The sequence below is a fragment of the Dromiciops gliroides genome, chromosome 2 (assembly GCF_019393635.1).
Source record: "Dromiciops gliroides isolate mDroGli1 chromosome 2, mDroGli1.pri, whole genome shotgun sequence".
Lineage (NCBI taxonomy): Eukaryota > Metazoa > Chordata > Mammalia > Microbiotheria > Microbiotheriidae > Dromiciops > Dromiciops gliroides.
Genome location: NC_057862.1, coordinates 289,565,452 through 289,581,702, shown reverse-complemented (window position 1 = coordinate 289,581,702; position 16,251 = coordinate 289,565,452). Strand labels below are relative to the sequence as shown.

General features: G+C 42.2%; 1 protein-coding gene across 1 annotated transcript in view; it reads left to right on the top strand.

Moving 5' to 3' along the window:
- The window catches only part of KIF26A (kinesin family member 26A), a 172,165-nt gene that overhangs the window by 103,663 nt on the left and 52,251 nt on the right, over window positions 1-16,251 (top strand). The gene's annotated exons all lie outside the window — the stretch shown is intronic.

The following is a 16,251-nucleotide window of genomic DNA, read 5'->3' as shown; positions in this document are numbered from 1 at the left end:
GATGTGACGAAGCCAAGTGCCACCTCCTTCGAGAGACCTTTCCTGGTGCCTCCAGTTGCTAGTACTCTACCCTGATATTTTGTATTCATTTTGCTTCTACATTTATGTTTCAATATTGTTTCTTCCTACTAGAAAATAAGCTCCTTCTGGGCAAGGTCTATTTCATTTTGGTCTTTTCATCCCTAGTGCCTAGTACTGTGCCTGGCACACAGTAGGTAGCTTAAATGCTTGTTGAATTTTATTGAATTGGATCTAAGGAAGGGTTGTTCTTTTATAGGCATTAGAATATTATAAGGACCCCTGACTTCATCAGTACGTATACCCTTTTCATCAGTGAGGACTGGGATTTCTCCTCCAGCTGCAGCCCAAGAGTTCATCTTCTGGAGGTTAACCCTATGGATGAACCACTGATCCTTGGAAAACACTCTCAACTAGGGGATCACCCATTTAGAATTGGAAGGCACCTAAAATATCGTCTAGTCCAAACTCTTAACTCTATTTTTACAGAGGAGGAAACTGAGGAGTAGGAAGGTTAGGTCACTTGTCTTAAGTCACACTGGTAGTAAGTGGCAAACCAAGGATTTGAACTTAATTCCTCTACCTCCAAATTTGAATTACACCAAAGCCTATTCCAACTTGATTGGGACTTGCTAGAGCTTGTGCCAGGCTCCCTCCATGCCATGATGGGGCAAGAGAATGTGATGTTGTTGGAATTATTCATTATAATAATAAAAATGTTACTCTATACTTGTATACATCTTCTAAGAGTCAATCCTCTGGGCTGGGCAGGCCTGAGTGAATAGGAAAATTGTAGTCAAGGAATTGACTGTCATTGGCCATGAAGCACAGATTAATCACTAATAAAACCAGTACTTCCCCAGGAAAACACACACACACACACACACACACACACACACACACACACAGAAAAGCATAGATACAAACATGGGAGAAAGCCAGCCAGGAAAACCAAATATCTCCAGGGCTATTCTGTTCTGCCTTGAATAGGTTTCATTTGGTTCTTTTTGAGCTTCCTTTGAGAAAAGTTAACTCTGCACCTGCTGTACCTGAGGCAGCTAGGTGGCATAGTGGATAGAGTGTGGGGTTCAGAGTCAGGAAGTTGTTGTTCCGTCATATCAATTGTGTCTGCCTTTTTTTTGACCCCATTTGGGGTTTTCTTGGCAAAGATACTGGAGTGGTTTGCCATTTCCTTCTCCAGGTCATTTTACAGATGAGGAAACTGAGGCAAACAGGAGTAAGTGACTTCTCCAGGTCTCACAGCTAGTAAGTGTCTGAGGCCAAATTTGAATTCGTGAAGAACGAAATTCAAATCCAGCCTCAGACATTTATTAGCTAGGTAACCTTGGGCAAGTCACTTAACCACTGTGGATTTCAGTTTGCTCTACTGTAAAATGGGGTTAATAATAGCACCTACCTTGGAGGGTTATTCTGAGGATTAAATGAAATAACATTTGTAGAGTGCCTAGTACAGTGTCTCCTGCTCTCTCTTTCTCTCTCTCTCTGTATATATATGTGTGTATATATATATGTATGTATGTATATATATATATGTATATATGTATATATATATATATATATATATTTGACAGGGCAATGAGGGTTAAGTGACTTGCCCAGGGCCACACAGCTAGTAAGTGTCAAGTGTCTGAGGCCAGATTTGAACTCAGGTCCTCCTGACTCCAGGACCAATGCTTTATCCACTGCACCACCTAGCTGCCCCCTTGCAATTATATATAAATGCTTATTCCCTTCCTTTCCCTTTTCTGCTATATGGAGGGCCAAATGTCCTCCTCCCATTATTCACCCAGCAGTCCCACACTGGAGAGGGAGGGTAGCCCCTTTTCAGGGTTATCTGTAAGAGTGCTGCCTTCCTTCTCAATGGCCTTAACTGACCTGTTTCTACATCCCTTATCTCTATGACTCTTGAGATTTTAAGGGCAAAGGGACCTTAGAGATTATCTGGTCCAGCCCTCTCACTTGACAGAAGGGAAATCTCAAACTTGGAGAGGAAGTGACTTGGCCCAGGGTTTAGCTCATTTGAGCCTCTGCTGGAGAAGGATTGTTATCCCTAATTTACAAGAGAGGGAGACTGCAGTTTAGAGGTGTGAATTGACTTGTTCAATCATATGGCTAATGAAGAGACGAGCCAGCATTTGAATCCATTGCTCCCCCACTACTAGACTACAGTGTCAATATTCACAGAATACCTGATATGTGCCTAGTAGGCACCTAGGGATGGGATGGGGGTGGGGACAAGAAAGAAGAATACATGGTGGGGCAGCTAGGTGGCAAAGTGGATTAAGCACTGGTCCTGGATTCAGGAGGACCTAAGTTCAAATCTGGCCTCAGACACTTGACACTTACTAGCTGTGTGACCCTGGGCAAGTCACTTAACCCTCATTGCCCAGCAAAAAAACCCCAAAAAACAAACAAACAAAAAACACCCCACAAAAAAACCCAACAACAAAAAACAAAACAAAAAAAGAAAGAAAGAAGAATACATCATCCCCAACCACATGGAACTTATGATCTTACTGGAGGTGGTGGGGCTGGGAATGGGGGGAAACACACAAACGAGTGAACAAGAAAGTCTAATGAAGTGTAGAATTGTCAGGGTCAGCCAATGAGAGAAGGTAAGAAGATGGGGGTGGGAGGGAAGGAGGGGACTTTGTTGTATACTGATGAGCAAAGGGCCATCCTCTTACAGATTTTGAAGTCTAGTGCAGGGTTGTTGTTTGTCCTTTGTTCTTGAAGAGGACCATGATAGATGTCATGCCTTGCAGTGAATTGGATTTAAGTGAGGGAGGACTGTGCAAAGTCACCAGCCTCACTTTCTCCTCCAGAACCATCTGGGTCCAGTGGCAAGATATGTTACCAGAACTACTGGAGATAGCCCTGGATTTTTAAGGCAACTGCGGGGTTAAGTGACTTTCCTGGGGTCACACAGCTAGTAAGTGCCTGGGGTGAGATTTGAACTCAGATCCTCCCAACTTCAGGGCTGGTGCTCTATCCACTGTGATACCTAGCTGCCTGCACCCCCCAGTGCAGGCCTGGAAGCAAGAAGGTATTTGCTAAATGTTGATTAGAATTGATTAGAATAGAATAGAACCTGGGGACCTCCTGATTCTGGTTCTCCTTATTGTCAACATCAACAAACCATTGATTGTGAGGCAGCATGGCATACTTAAAAGAGCTTTGGTCTTAAAAGTCTGAAGATCTGGGTTTCAATCATGCTTCTAATACAAAGTGTGTAACCCTGAAGAACTCTGAACCTTGATTTCCTTAATTGTAAAATGGGATGGTAATATTTGCATTAACCTGTTATGAGAAAGTGGAAAAAGAATCTGTTATGAGAAAAGTGCTGTGTAAGGTACCATGACAATAGGGATTGTTATTGAATGCCTATCACATATAGGATGCAGTTTAATGTTGGTGACTCCTTGTCTATTCCTGACCACAGTTATTTGATAAGCCCTAGTCCTTACTTAGGGCAGCCATGTGGTGCAGTGGTTAGAGTGCCAGGCCTGGAGTCAGGAAGACTCATATTTCTGAGTTCAAATCTGGCTTCAGTGTGACCCTGGGCAAGTCACTTAACCCTGTTTGTCTCAATTTCCCTCATCCATAAAATGAATTGGAGAAGAAAACGGCAAACTACATCAATATCTCTGCCAAGAAAACCTCAGATAGGGTCACAAAGGGTCAGAAAGGACTGAAAATGCCTGAACAACAAGTCCTTGCTTCTCACTCACTCCCTGCCTTCTGAGCCCCTGGCCTGTATGCTAACACTGTATTACTGACTAACCCATGGCCTCCTGCCTTGAGCATTTTACTCTGAGCCCCCGGGTAGCCTTGATTCTCTTGTACTTTATGCTCCAGCCTGCCTAGGACATCCTTCCTGGTCCCAGTCAGCACAGCTTCTCCCATCCATGCCGCCGAGGTCTGGCTTGAAATAGTCTCCTCTTGTGGTTAGACTGCAGTGCCTGCCTCCCCCTCTCTGTGTAGAGGATGGGATGCTGTTCTGGTCCATTAGACCCATTACAAGGCCCAATTAGGAAGTGTTGTGTTTGCAGCTCAGTGACCCAGCAGATTGTAACAGTTCATTTTAGATCTCTTTTTAGCATAATTAAATACCTTACTTAACCCATCAAGGCCAACTGCCTGTGAAATTACTTCTTTTTTAAAAAACAAAACCTAGTTTCTTTTTTTTTTTTCTAAAAAAGGCAAAATATTTCCCTTTGTTGTAATAAGGATTTAGTGAAAGCCAGTGGGATATGATAAAGCACTGGACTTGGAGTCAGGACCTGAGTTTGCATTGGAGCTTAATCTGAGCCTCACTACTTATTTATTCCTTGGGTAAGTCATTTCCTTTCTCTATTTCCTCATCTGCAAAATGAGGAATTTTAATGAACCAAGCAAGCTCCAAGGTCTCTTGCAGTCCTAAATCTTAGGGTTTTGTGATCACAGACCATGCAGCTGAGTTCTTTGTAGTGTGCCCTTGCACACTTGCTGTTTCTACCATGACTGAATTTTCCCTTCAGTTGGTAGGGAAGCCTCATGACCTCAGCTCAATGCATGCTCCCTAAAGAGGGTATATACCTCAAGGCTCTGTCCTGCCTGCAATTCTCTCCTTTCTAGACTTTCTTTCACTTGGTGATCTCATCAGTTCCATGGGTTTGATTATCATCTCTATGCACATAGATCTATTTATTTATTTATTTATTTATTTGAGGCAATCAGCGTCAAGTGACTTGCCCAGGGTCACACAGCTAGGACGTTTCTGAAGTTGGATTTGAACTCTAAGCCCAATGTTCTGTCCACTGCACTATTTAACTACTAGTTCAGAGTCTCATTATCTCTCTCTATTTCAATGGCCTCCTACTTGGTTTTCCTGTCTCAATCTATTATTCTTCCTTCTCTAATCATGTTCCACAAAGCCGCCAAAATGATTTTCTTAAAATTCATAGCCAACCACGTCACTTCCATATTCCCTATTGCCTCTAAGATCAGATATTGTTTCATCTTTGTCTCTTTGCTTTTCAATTTCTATTTTGGGGTTTTATAATGTGCTTAATTATTAGTCCAGCCGTACATGTATATAAATTTATAAATAAATAAATAGACATATTTTGGGTATTCGTGTAAGCATTTTTTGGTGATGGGGTATATGATCAAAAAAATTTGGAGTGCACTGGGCTAGGTGATCTCTAAGGTGCCTGTTTGCTCTTGATCCTATGAAGTATTATAATTTTCTGTGTAACCATCTTATACTTCCATTTGTTGACCCACCAAAATCTGGCCTCAACCCACCTTCATTGCCTCATTTCACACACTCTTACAACCCAGCCAAATCAGACAATTTATTTTCCCACACTCTTGATCCTCCCTCTTCTGCCTCTACATATTCATACATACTTTCCCTGTGTCCTAAACACCTTCCTCTCATGTCCTATGAAAATCCTTTTCCCCTTTTAAGGCCAGGCTCAGTTGTCACCTTCCTCCTGGGCACTGTCTTTTGCATTGCTCTTGGTTCTGGCTTCTCCTTTGCTAGGTCAATGTCCATCTACCCCACCACTTGGCTTATGCAGGAACCAGATTTTTTGGCAGAGAGCCCTATTGTTGAATGTTCAGTGTGAGAATTTATACCTCAGAAATCAACAATCCTACAAATCCAACTTTGATTTATTGTTTTGTTGACTGTCTAGACTTGAGAAGGTGCTAATGTGCAGATTAAAGTCAAAAGTATGTGCTTACATTTTTCCCCCTTAGAGAAGCCTGGTTGTTAAACATTTACTACCACACCCCTGGGCATCACTGGAGGCCCTGTGCCTTTACTTTTCTCTAACTTCTCCTTGATCTTAGGCTCATACATTAGAGCTAGGCGGGACCTTGAAAGTTATTTAGTTCAGGGACCCTTTTTTTAAAGTTAAGGAAAATGAGGAGCAACTGAATCTAACTTGAGCCTAGGTGAGGGCATTGTTGGAGAAACTGGGAATGTGTGGCCTGGAGAAGAGAAGACTTGGAAGGATGGGATAGCTTTCTTTAAGTTTCTAAAAAATTTTCTGGGTGGCTAGGTGGCCCAGTGGATAAAACACTGGGCTTGGAGTCAGGAAGACTCATCTTCCTGAGTTCAAATCTGGTCTCAGATGCTTACTAATTTTGTGACCTTGGGCAAATCACTTAATCCAGTTTGCCTCAGTTTCTTCATCTGTAAAATAAGCTGGAGAAGGAAATGGTAAATCACTTCAGTATCTTTGCCAAGAAAACCCCAAATGGGGTCATGAAGAGTTGGACCTGACTGAACAAAAAAAAAAGTTTTCACATGGAAATAGGATCAGATTTGCTCTACCCAACTCTAGATGACAGGATGAAGAGCAAAAAGATGGTGGTAGAGAGGAAGATTTTGGCTCAAAGTAAGAAAAAACTTTCAAGCAACTGGATTTGTTCAAAATTGAACCAAGCTGCCTAAGGAATATGGATTCAGAGCTGAAAGGAACCTCAAAGTGTATCTAGTCTGGTGGCTCCCATACTTTTTGGCCTCAGGACCGCCTCTTAAAAATTGAAGACCTCCAAAAGTTTTTGAGCTTGTGAGTTTATTGATAACTACCATATTAGAAATCAAAACTGATGAACATTTATTCATTTAAAAATAAATATAAATGATTTATTCACTTAAAAACAATAACACGCCTATTACACTTTAGCACAAATAACATACTTTCATGAAAAACAGTTTCCAAAACAAAAAAATACATATTTACTTAGCAAAGTGGCTTTGTTTTACATCTTTTTGCAAATCTCTTAATGTTTGGCTTAATAGAAGACAGCTGGATACTAATATCTGTTTCTGCAGGCGATCTATTGTGATGTTGTTTTGTTTGAAGCATGTGAAGAACATATGGCCTCCTTACAGGTAGTCAGTCAGTCAACTTTTATTAAGCACCTACTATGTGCCAGGCACTGTATCAAGCATTGGGGATACAGAGAAAGGTCAAAGACACCCCCCCCCAAGATGCTCACAGAATAATGAGGGAGAGAACATGTAAATAGCTATGTATATGTATAGGATAAATTTGAAATAACAAGTAGTTGGAAAAGGGTGGATTATTTTACTAGGCAAATAATGTCTTAGTATTTTTATGACAATACTTTTGACCTCAACAACCCCTGAAAGTGTCTCAGGGACCACCAGTGGTCTGCAGATCACACTTTGATAACCACTGCTCTCATCCAATTCCCTTATTTTATAGATGAGGAAATTGAAACCCAGAAGGGGTGTATTGTCCAAGGTCACATAGTTTTTCATCATTGAAGGTCTTCAAGCAGTTATCTTTTATAATTGATACCTACTTGAGGTAGATGAGCCTATGTTCTGCCATCAGCTCGCTCTTTGACCTTCAGCAAGTCACTTTCTTGGGACTCAGTTTCTCCATGTGTTAGGGATATGATAGAAGGGATTCCTTATGAGTTGGACTAATTGCCCTCCGTGGTGCCTTCTAACCGTGGTTTTGAGATTCTATAGTTTTGTGGTCTTGGGTTCCTAGAGGAGGAATCCTATGGAGGGCCTATCAGGTTTGGTCCTATCTCTCTGGGCTGACCACTTTCCCCCAGGGCCTGGGGCCTGAAAGGGAGAGGCCTTCGTGCTATTGTTTCCAACTTCCCCCTTAGCCTGGTCTGTGGGGGAGCCCCCAGGCTGGCGCCCTGGGGGAGGCCTGCCAGCCTGGGGAAGCCTGAGCTAAACCAACTGGCCAGAACCTCTGATGGACAGACGACAGACGAGCGGTTTCAGTCCAGAGAGGCCGCATTCCTTCTGTAAACAACCCTGGAGGCCTCCTCCCTGATTATGAGGGGAGACATTGACACCAGTGATTAATGTGGGGGAGGAGGAGATGGGCAGAAGGAAGTGACCCAGGCAGTTTCCAAGAAGGAGGGAGAGATAGAGAGATCTTCCCCCCTCTCTTCCTACAACTGCAAAAATGGCAGGCAGGGAAGGAAGGTGTGTTTCTAGGGTAGCAGAAGCCGAGTCTCAGCCAGGGGGCAGAGGCCTGATACTGGGGGGAGGGCCTGCTCCTGTCAAGGAAGATGCATAGCTAAGGGCCTCGGGCCTCAGGTTTCTGTTGCCTCTTAAAACACCAGGTGTTGCCTCGTCTTTAGGAAAGGGTTCTCTGTGTTTGGAATTTTTCACTTCCTCTTCTGATTGAGACTCACTCCATTAACTGTGGGGTTGGGGGTGGGGTGGGGGAGAGGGGTGGAGAGAGGAAGGGAGGTCCTGACTCTAATGTTCTCCTTGAACTATGGCCCCCAGAATTTAGCATAATTCTCCAGAGGAAGCTCAGTAGAGGGCTGCTGTCATCTCCTTATTCCTCTCTCAATGTAGCCCAAGATCAAATTAGCTTTTTTTAGCTGCTGTACATTGCTGACTTATATTGTACTTGCTGTCCAGTAAAACCCCCAGGGAAGCTAAGTGGTGTAGAGGATAGAATCCTCGGCCTGGAGTAAGGACGACCTGAGTTCAAATCCAGCCTCAGACACTTTCTAGTTGTGTGACTCTGGGCAAGTCACTTAATCCTAATTGCCTCAGTTTCCTCATCTGTGGAATGAGCTAGAGAAGGAAATGGCAAAGCATTTCAGTATCTTTGCCAAGAAAACCTCAAATGGGGTCATGAAGAGTCTAATATAACTGAAAAACGACTAACCAACAACCTCCATGCATATTTCTCAATCAAATGATGTCTAACCATGCCTTCCCTATCTTCTACTTGTGAAATAGATTTTTTATATTCAAGTGAGATTTTGCATTATCTCTAGTGAATGTCATCTTGTTTGTTAGCTTTTACTCAGTTAGCTTTTCATCATCCATAAATTTGATGAGCATGCCATCTATGCCTTTATTTCTAGTCACTGATAAAAATGCTAAACAGTCTGGGGCTAGGAGAAAATCCCTGGGGCACCTCACCAGAGACCTCTGGCTGTATTGATTTGTAATCATTAACAAAGAATCCAGCCATCCAACCATTGTATTCATCTAATTGTGTTCTCATTTTCTCTATTCTCTATCTTCTCCATAAGAATAGTATGAGATATTTTATCAAAATCTTTGCTAAAATCTAGGTCATTAGGGGCAGCTAGGTGTCCAGGTGGATAGAGCACTGGCGTACCCGAGTTCAAATTCAGCCTCAGACACTTAACACTTACTAGCTGTGTGACCCTGGGCAAGTCACTTAACCCCAATTACCTCACTAAAAAAAAAAAAACAATCTAGGTCATTATATCCCTAGCATTCCCTTAATCTATCAGTATAGTAACCTTGGAACAGTGTATAGAGGACTGGCCCTGGGGTAGGAGGGCCTGAGTTTAAATCCATTCTTAGATACTTACTAGCTGTGTGACCCTGGGCAAGTCACTTAACCCTGTTTGCCTCAGTTTCCTCAGCTGTAAAATGAGCTGGAGAAGGAAATGGTAAACCACTCCAGTAGCTTTGCTAAAAAGACCCCAAACCGGGTCACGAAGAGTCAGACATGACTGAACAACAACAAAATAGTAATCCTGTCAAGAAAGGAAATGAGATTCGTTTGGCATGGCCTATTCTTGATGAAGCCTTGCTCGATTTTTGTGATCATTGCTTTCCTTCCTAGATGTTTATCAACCATCTTTTAACGATCCTTTCAAAAAATTTCCCAGGAATTGAAGTCAAGTTAACTGACCTCTAGGTTGCCAACTCTTCTCTCTTTTTTGAAAATCAAGACATTGGCCCTTCTCCAGTCTTGTGGTGTCTCTCCCATTCTCTCTTTCCTACTTATTAGCAGTGACTCAAAAGTCATTATCTCCCAGATCTTGGCATTAACTATCTTTTAAATATTTTGGCTATTAACTTCCAGTTAGCCAATCTGGTCCTGCCATTTCAAGGGCAAGGGTCATTCCCTTTGTGTGAAAAAAGATCTCCATGTTTTAATGGCCCACAACTTTAAGATTGAGTCAACAATATAACAGGAGAGCCAGAAAAAATAAATGCTTCCAGGTCCCTTAAGGGAGGAAGAAGTGTCCAGGACAAGGTGGGCTTTAATTTCATTGTATTCCTTCCTGGTCACGCTCTACATGGAGCATTGTCTTTAGCTCTGGGCTCTACTCTGAGAAGAGCACTAAGGACTGCCATAAAAGAATCAATAAAAAGGCAATATTTGGCCTGGAGAAGGAAATATGATCATCACATTCAATTGATTTCAAATAGGAAGCAACCTCAGAGGCTATGGAAACTAATGTCTTCATTTTGCAGAGGAGAGGAAACTGAGGCACAAGAGGTTAAGTGTTAAATTGCCCACCCAGTTACCAAGGGGCTGAGGAAGGATATGACTCCAGGTCCAGGGCCCACTTACACCAGCTAAGCAGGGCTAATCACCTTCTTCCCGGTGTCAAATGAGGTAATATTTGTAGCATAGTGCCTGTGGTACATGGTAGGGGCTTAATTATTACTTGTTTCCTTCTTCCCTACTTAGAAAGAAAAAAAAACTTTTCCAAAGCACTATGTACAAGCATAGTGCCGAACTCTGGGGATACACAGAAAAAAGGAATACGTTCAAGGTGCTCACTATGGGGAGATAATATACATAAACCCACACAGATAGCAGGGTTCTGCTACTTCTGTGATTTAGAGAAAGTAATTTTTTTTTTTTTGGTGGGGCAATCAGGATTAAGTGACTTGCCCAGGGTCACACAGCTAGTAAGTATCAAGTGTCTGGGGTCGGGTTTGAACTCAGGTCCTTCTGACTCCAGGGCTGGTGCTTTAGCCACTGTGCTACCTAGTTGCCCCCTAGAGCAAGTAATTTAACTTCCCTGGGATTCAGTTTCCTTACCTGTAAAATGAAGGGGTTGGGGATATAAGTGTCCCCTCAGTCCCTTCTAACCCAAGGTCTGTGATTCTATGATTTCTTGTGATCCTATAGGTAAGATGACATTCCATCCTATTCTTCCAAAAGTGTCACCACTTAGAATGTTTACAGCTAATGACAAACAACAGTCTTATCTTCCTTTCTCTCCCCATCCGACCCCCAGCCCCAGGCCATTCTCCCAGGATGAATATTTGTTTGTGTACTTAGATCCAGCCCTAGGCAAGCCTGATCTCTTGGACCTATGCACAGGGTAATTGAACTTCTGGTAGGCCTGCTGGGCAGCCCAGCCAAGCCTCTATAATCTGTGGATTGTTCAGAGGAGCGGGTTAGGGCCTGTCCCTTGTTGCCGTTATATTTGAGTGCCCCTAAATGTGTCGTAGATTACTTTTATTTTCTGCTATGACACCTCGCTATGAGGAAGGATGTCCCTGGAGTATCTTAAAAGACAACTCCTATTAAAGAGAAAAGGAGTTAAGCAAAATGCCGGCGGTAGATCTCACAGCAAGGGAGGCAGATATAATATAGAGCTCTTCGGTGGAAGGTTTAATTGGAAGGGGAGATGGGGCTCATGGCCCGACAGTCCAAGGTGTGGTTCCACTCCAAGGGTTTCGTTTGGCAGACTAAATAAATAACAGTCTTTGGGAAGAGTGGAAGAGGGAGCAAGTCCTTTAGAAGTGAGAGGTCTGAAGATGAAGAGACACTGGGGGAAATGGGAAATAAGATAGGAGATCACAGAGCCGGTTGGCAGGCTGGTGGAGACCACAAGAGTCCATCAGCCTCATCCCAGAAAGAAAGTCTTAGTCCTTTTCTGACCTCAAGTAGAGAATGAATCATAGAACACAAGAGCTGGAGGGGATCTTAGAACATAGAACACAGTGTCAGAGCTGGAAGGGACTTGAGAACCTAGGACCTCTAAATAGAATGGAAATTGGACATGGAAATTGAATAAACTGCCCACTTTTATATACCACTTTAAAGAGAGGTTGTGTGATGTAGAGGCTGCGTTCCTGGGATCATAGATCAAGAGCTGGAAGAGACCTCAGAGGTCATCTAGTCTAAATCTTCCTTTTGCAGATGAGGAAACTGAGTCTCAGGAGGGGAGATATAACATTTAGCTGCAAGACTTAGTCTCTACCTTAATGGAACTTATTGGCAGATGAATCTTAATGGAGACCTAGGTGTTTGGACTATTCCTTTTATGTACCAGAGTTGGTGGTTTTTTGTTTTTGTTTTTTTGGTGGGGCAATGGGGGTTAAGTGACTTGCCCAGGGTCACACAGCTAGTAAGTATCAAGTGTCTGAGGCTGGATTTGAACTCAGGTCCTCCTGAATCCAGGGCCAGTGCTTTATCCACTGTGCCACCTAGCCGCCCCTGTACCAGAGTTTAAAAAAAAAAAAATTTTTTAACCATATAGAATGGGAATCTTTTTTTTTTTTTTTTTTTTTGCGGGGCAATGAGGGTTAAGTGACTTGCCCAGGGTCACACAGCTAGTAAGTATCAAGTGTCTGAAGCCGGATTTGAACTCAGGTTCTCCTGAATCCAGGGCCAGTGCTTTATCTATTGTGCCACCTAGCTGCCCCTAGAATGGAAATCTTTTTAAACAAATCACACATTCCTGCTGCTCAAATGTGGATAATGCTACCTACTCCTACCCTATAAATTTGTTCGATCTAAATAAGATCAAATAAGATCAGATGAGACTATATATAAAGTACTTTTTACTTTTGTATAGCATTTTAAGATTTGCATAATAATGATAACAACAATAATAATTTTGCATGGATCATAGTTTCATTTGTGAGGGCACCTTTGGGTGAGTAAACTGTTTCTACCAATGCAGGAAGATTCATCTTGCTGAGTTCAAATCCAACCTCAGACACTTACTAGCTGTGTGATGCGGGACAAGTCACTTAACCCTATTTGCCTCAGTTTCCTCATCTGTAAAATGAGCTGGAAAAGCAAGATGGCAAATCATTTTTTCAAGAAAACCCCATACAGGAGTCACAAACAACAACCAATCCAGATCTTTAACTCTTCTGCAATTCTTGGTCCCTGGGCCCTGAGATCTGCCTCAGGTCACACAGCCAGAATCTGTGGGAGGTGGGACTGGAACTGGGGTCTTCCTAACTCAGAAGCCATTCTCTATTTATTACTTCACACTGTCTCTCTTTCTCCTTTTTTGTTGCTGCTGCCACCGCCGCCACTGCCTCCTCCTCCTCCTCCTCTCCTTCCTCTTCCTCCTCCTCCTCCATCATCTCTTCATTCATTCATTAATGGCATTCAGAAAGATATGCTCCTTGGACAAATCTCTATCCTATTATTGTTCTTTTACATTTATGTTCTATTGATCATTATGTGGGTCAATAAAATAATTGCCTTTTGTAGTTGAGTAAAAGTATTAACATCATCCTCTCTAGGGTCACTGAAAGTATTCTTGGTGTATGGACAAAAACATGTCCCATGGCAGACACGATGAACAGGAATGCCATGTACCTTATGCATCTGATTTTAACGTCTTCTGCTAAGTCTCTAGATTTTAAAAGCTATTTATTCCATCTATAGAGGAGATCATAAGCGCAATTTATTGGTTGAGTTCTCCAGGGTATTTTGAGGTCTGTATTTGTAAGTATGGGTATTTACTGACTGTCAGTCTATGAAAAATAATGTGTCTCTGATGTATAATTCTAGCCACTGGGTCATATCTTGCTAGGTATTTGGTAGGTGCTTCTTCGCATAATCTATATCCTTCATTAAGTCTATAATTCTTAAGGATAAGTCTTCTCTAGTTTCTGGCAGTGGCAGTCTGCTCTGGAATTGTCAATCACAAACCTCCCCATTTCCAAAAATTTGAATGACAACCATATTCTGTGCTACTTTGTCATTATACTCTTGGCTGAGATTATATGGATTATGCTGCCCATGGGAGTCTCTTGATTCCATGCTTGGATCATAGTCATCCATGGGCTCTCCCCCATCATCATCATCATTTTTTCATCATCAAAATCATATTCTTCTTCTTCTTTTTGATGTGGCTCAGCTAGAAATGATCCTGGGACAAGTTGATATCCTATAACTCGTCTTTCATATTATTATTTTTTGTTGTTATTTTGAGTATGCAAGCTAATAATATATAATATGTGAATATACATTGCAAAGTAGAAAATGAAATATATGGGTTAGCTAGGTGGCACAGTGGATAAAGCACTGGTCCTGGATTCAGGAGGACCTGAGTTCAAATCTGGCTTCAGACACTTGACACTTACTAGCTGTGTGACCCTGGGCAAGTCACTTAACCCTCATTGCCCCACAAACAAACAAACAAACAAACAAAACAAACAAAAAAAGAAAAGAAAATGTAATATATGAGAATCAACGCAGTTTGGTGGGAAAAGCAGTAGATTTGGGTTCAGAAGACCTGAATTTGAGAGCTGGCTCTCCAGTTTCTACTTGTAGGACATTGAACAAGTCACCTGAATTCTCTGGGCCTCCATTTCCCCATATGAAAAATGAATGTAGGCATTCAATCCATGGTTCTCAAAGGATCTTCTATAGCAATGAGTTTTCCGAGGTGTCACCTAGATTGTACAGAACTGGAACACAACTCTGTCAGCATTTTGCCAGTGTATATAATCTGTATATCTTAGTTCTTTGCAGCAAAGAATAGTACTACTGTATCCTGTATCCTTCCCCCCACCCAAATGGATAGCCATGGGAATAAGTGATTTGTAAAGTTTCTTCCAGCTCTGATATTGTACAATTCTACATTTTTTTTTGCTTTTAATTCTAGGATCCCTTGATCATTCTAGATGAACATTATATGTTTTGCTAGGTGGCTTCTCAGGATCATTATTAGAGGCACCAGTTAGTGGAATGCAGAGATACCCTTGTGGGCCTCTTGGAGCTTGGGGGACTGTTTCCCTGGACACTAAATGTCTCCAGATGGCTGGACCTTTTGCATTCTTGTGTCTGCTATTTATAATTCTTTTGTCTCTTTTTTCAGTGTCAGGCTGACCCTACCCCCCACTCCTCTTACTGTGCCTGCTTCTTACGGGCAGTGTGGTGTAATGGTGAGAGCCATGAATTTAGAATCAGAAGACTGGGTCTGAATCTTGGCTTGGTTACTGACTACCTAGGTGACCCTGGGTAAATGATAGTGTCTCTAGATCCTACTGAGGAACTAGCTAATCTGTAAGGTTTCTCCTGGCTTCTCATTCTGTGATTTTCTAAACATCTGTTTCTGATTTGCTGTGGTCCTAGGGGCCCAAGGAGTCCAGTTCAGTGAGAATTATGGGAAAATGAAAGTAAATGATCTCAGAGTGAAGCCTTAGGGCCCCCTGTCCCCTGTGTATGAGCTGAGGACAGGTACTTGGGACCACCTGCTTTCTCTGCTCAGAGGTCTCTTGTTTTCTTCTTGGTTCGCATATGAGTTCCATAACGTCACGGTTGGTACAAGGCTAAATTCTCACTAGTTGAACTAATTTCATCAGGAAATTTGCTTGGAGGGGGCAACTTTAGATGTAAGAATGGCCGGTGGGTTCATTCCTCATTCTTTCATTTTTCAGCAATGCTTTCCATCCGAAGTTCTGTTCTGTCAAGCAAAAATATGCAAGATCTGCCTTCGGGGTTTTGAGCCCCAAATGTCTAGAATTCATCCAAAGGCTTTCCCCAAATACTCATTCATTCATTCAGAAAAAATGTAATAAACATATGCATGGAGATAGGAAGTTTATATAAGACACAGTTCCCATAGTGAGCATGGGCAGGAGAAGGAAAGATGAGATCAGGGAACAGTTAGTAATATTTCAGTTTGATTGGGATGCAAAGTGTAGGAAGCAAGATAAAGCTCAAAATGTAGGTTGGCACCAGGTAATGGAGGGCCTTGAATGCCAATCTAGGGACTTGGCATTTTATTCTCTGGGCAATGAGGAGCCTAGTTTATTTTAAGTTAATTTCACTAAAAACAGCTGGAGATGTTTTGCAATGTAAAGAAATGCCTTCTTTTGCAGAGTAACTTGTTAGATCCCAGGATATCACTTTTCTAAACACCAGTACCAGGAAAACCCATCTGGTCCAGCCAAGTGACAAGGGACTGATTTCAGTAATTGATGATGTCAATGAGATTTCCGCAGCCTTCAACTCAACTGCCAAGTGGCTAGAAAAAAAAAGTTACCGTATAATTGAAACTCTGCTGGGAGAGAAATTAAGAGACTATCTTGCCAGCCATATTTCTGCCCATATTTTCCTCTATTAGTCTCCTGATGGTGTGTCCTTATGAAATCTGATTAGAATGGAATGACTTGATTTGCTAAGCAGGCAGCAGGGACAGCGCACATCTGTTTTGCCCGTC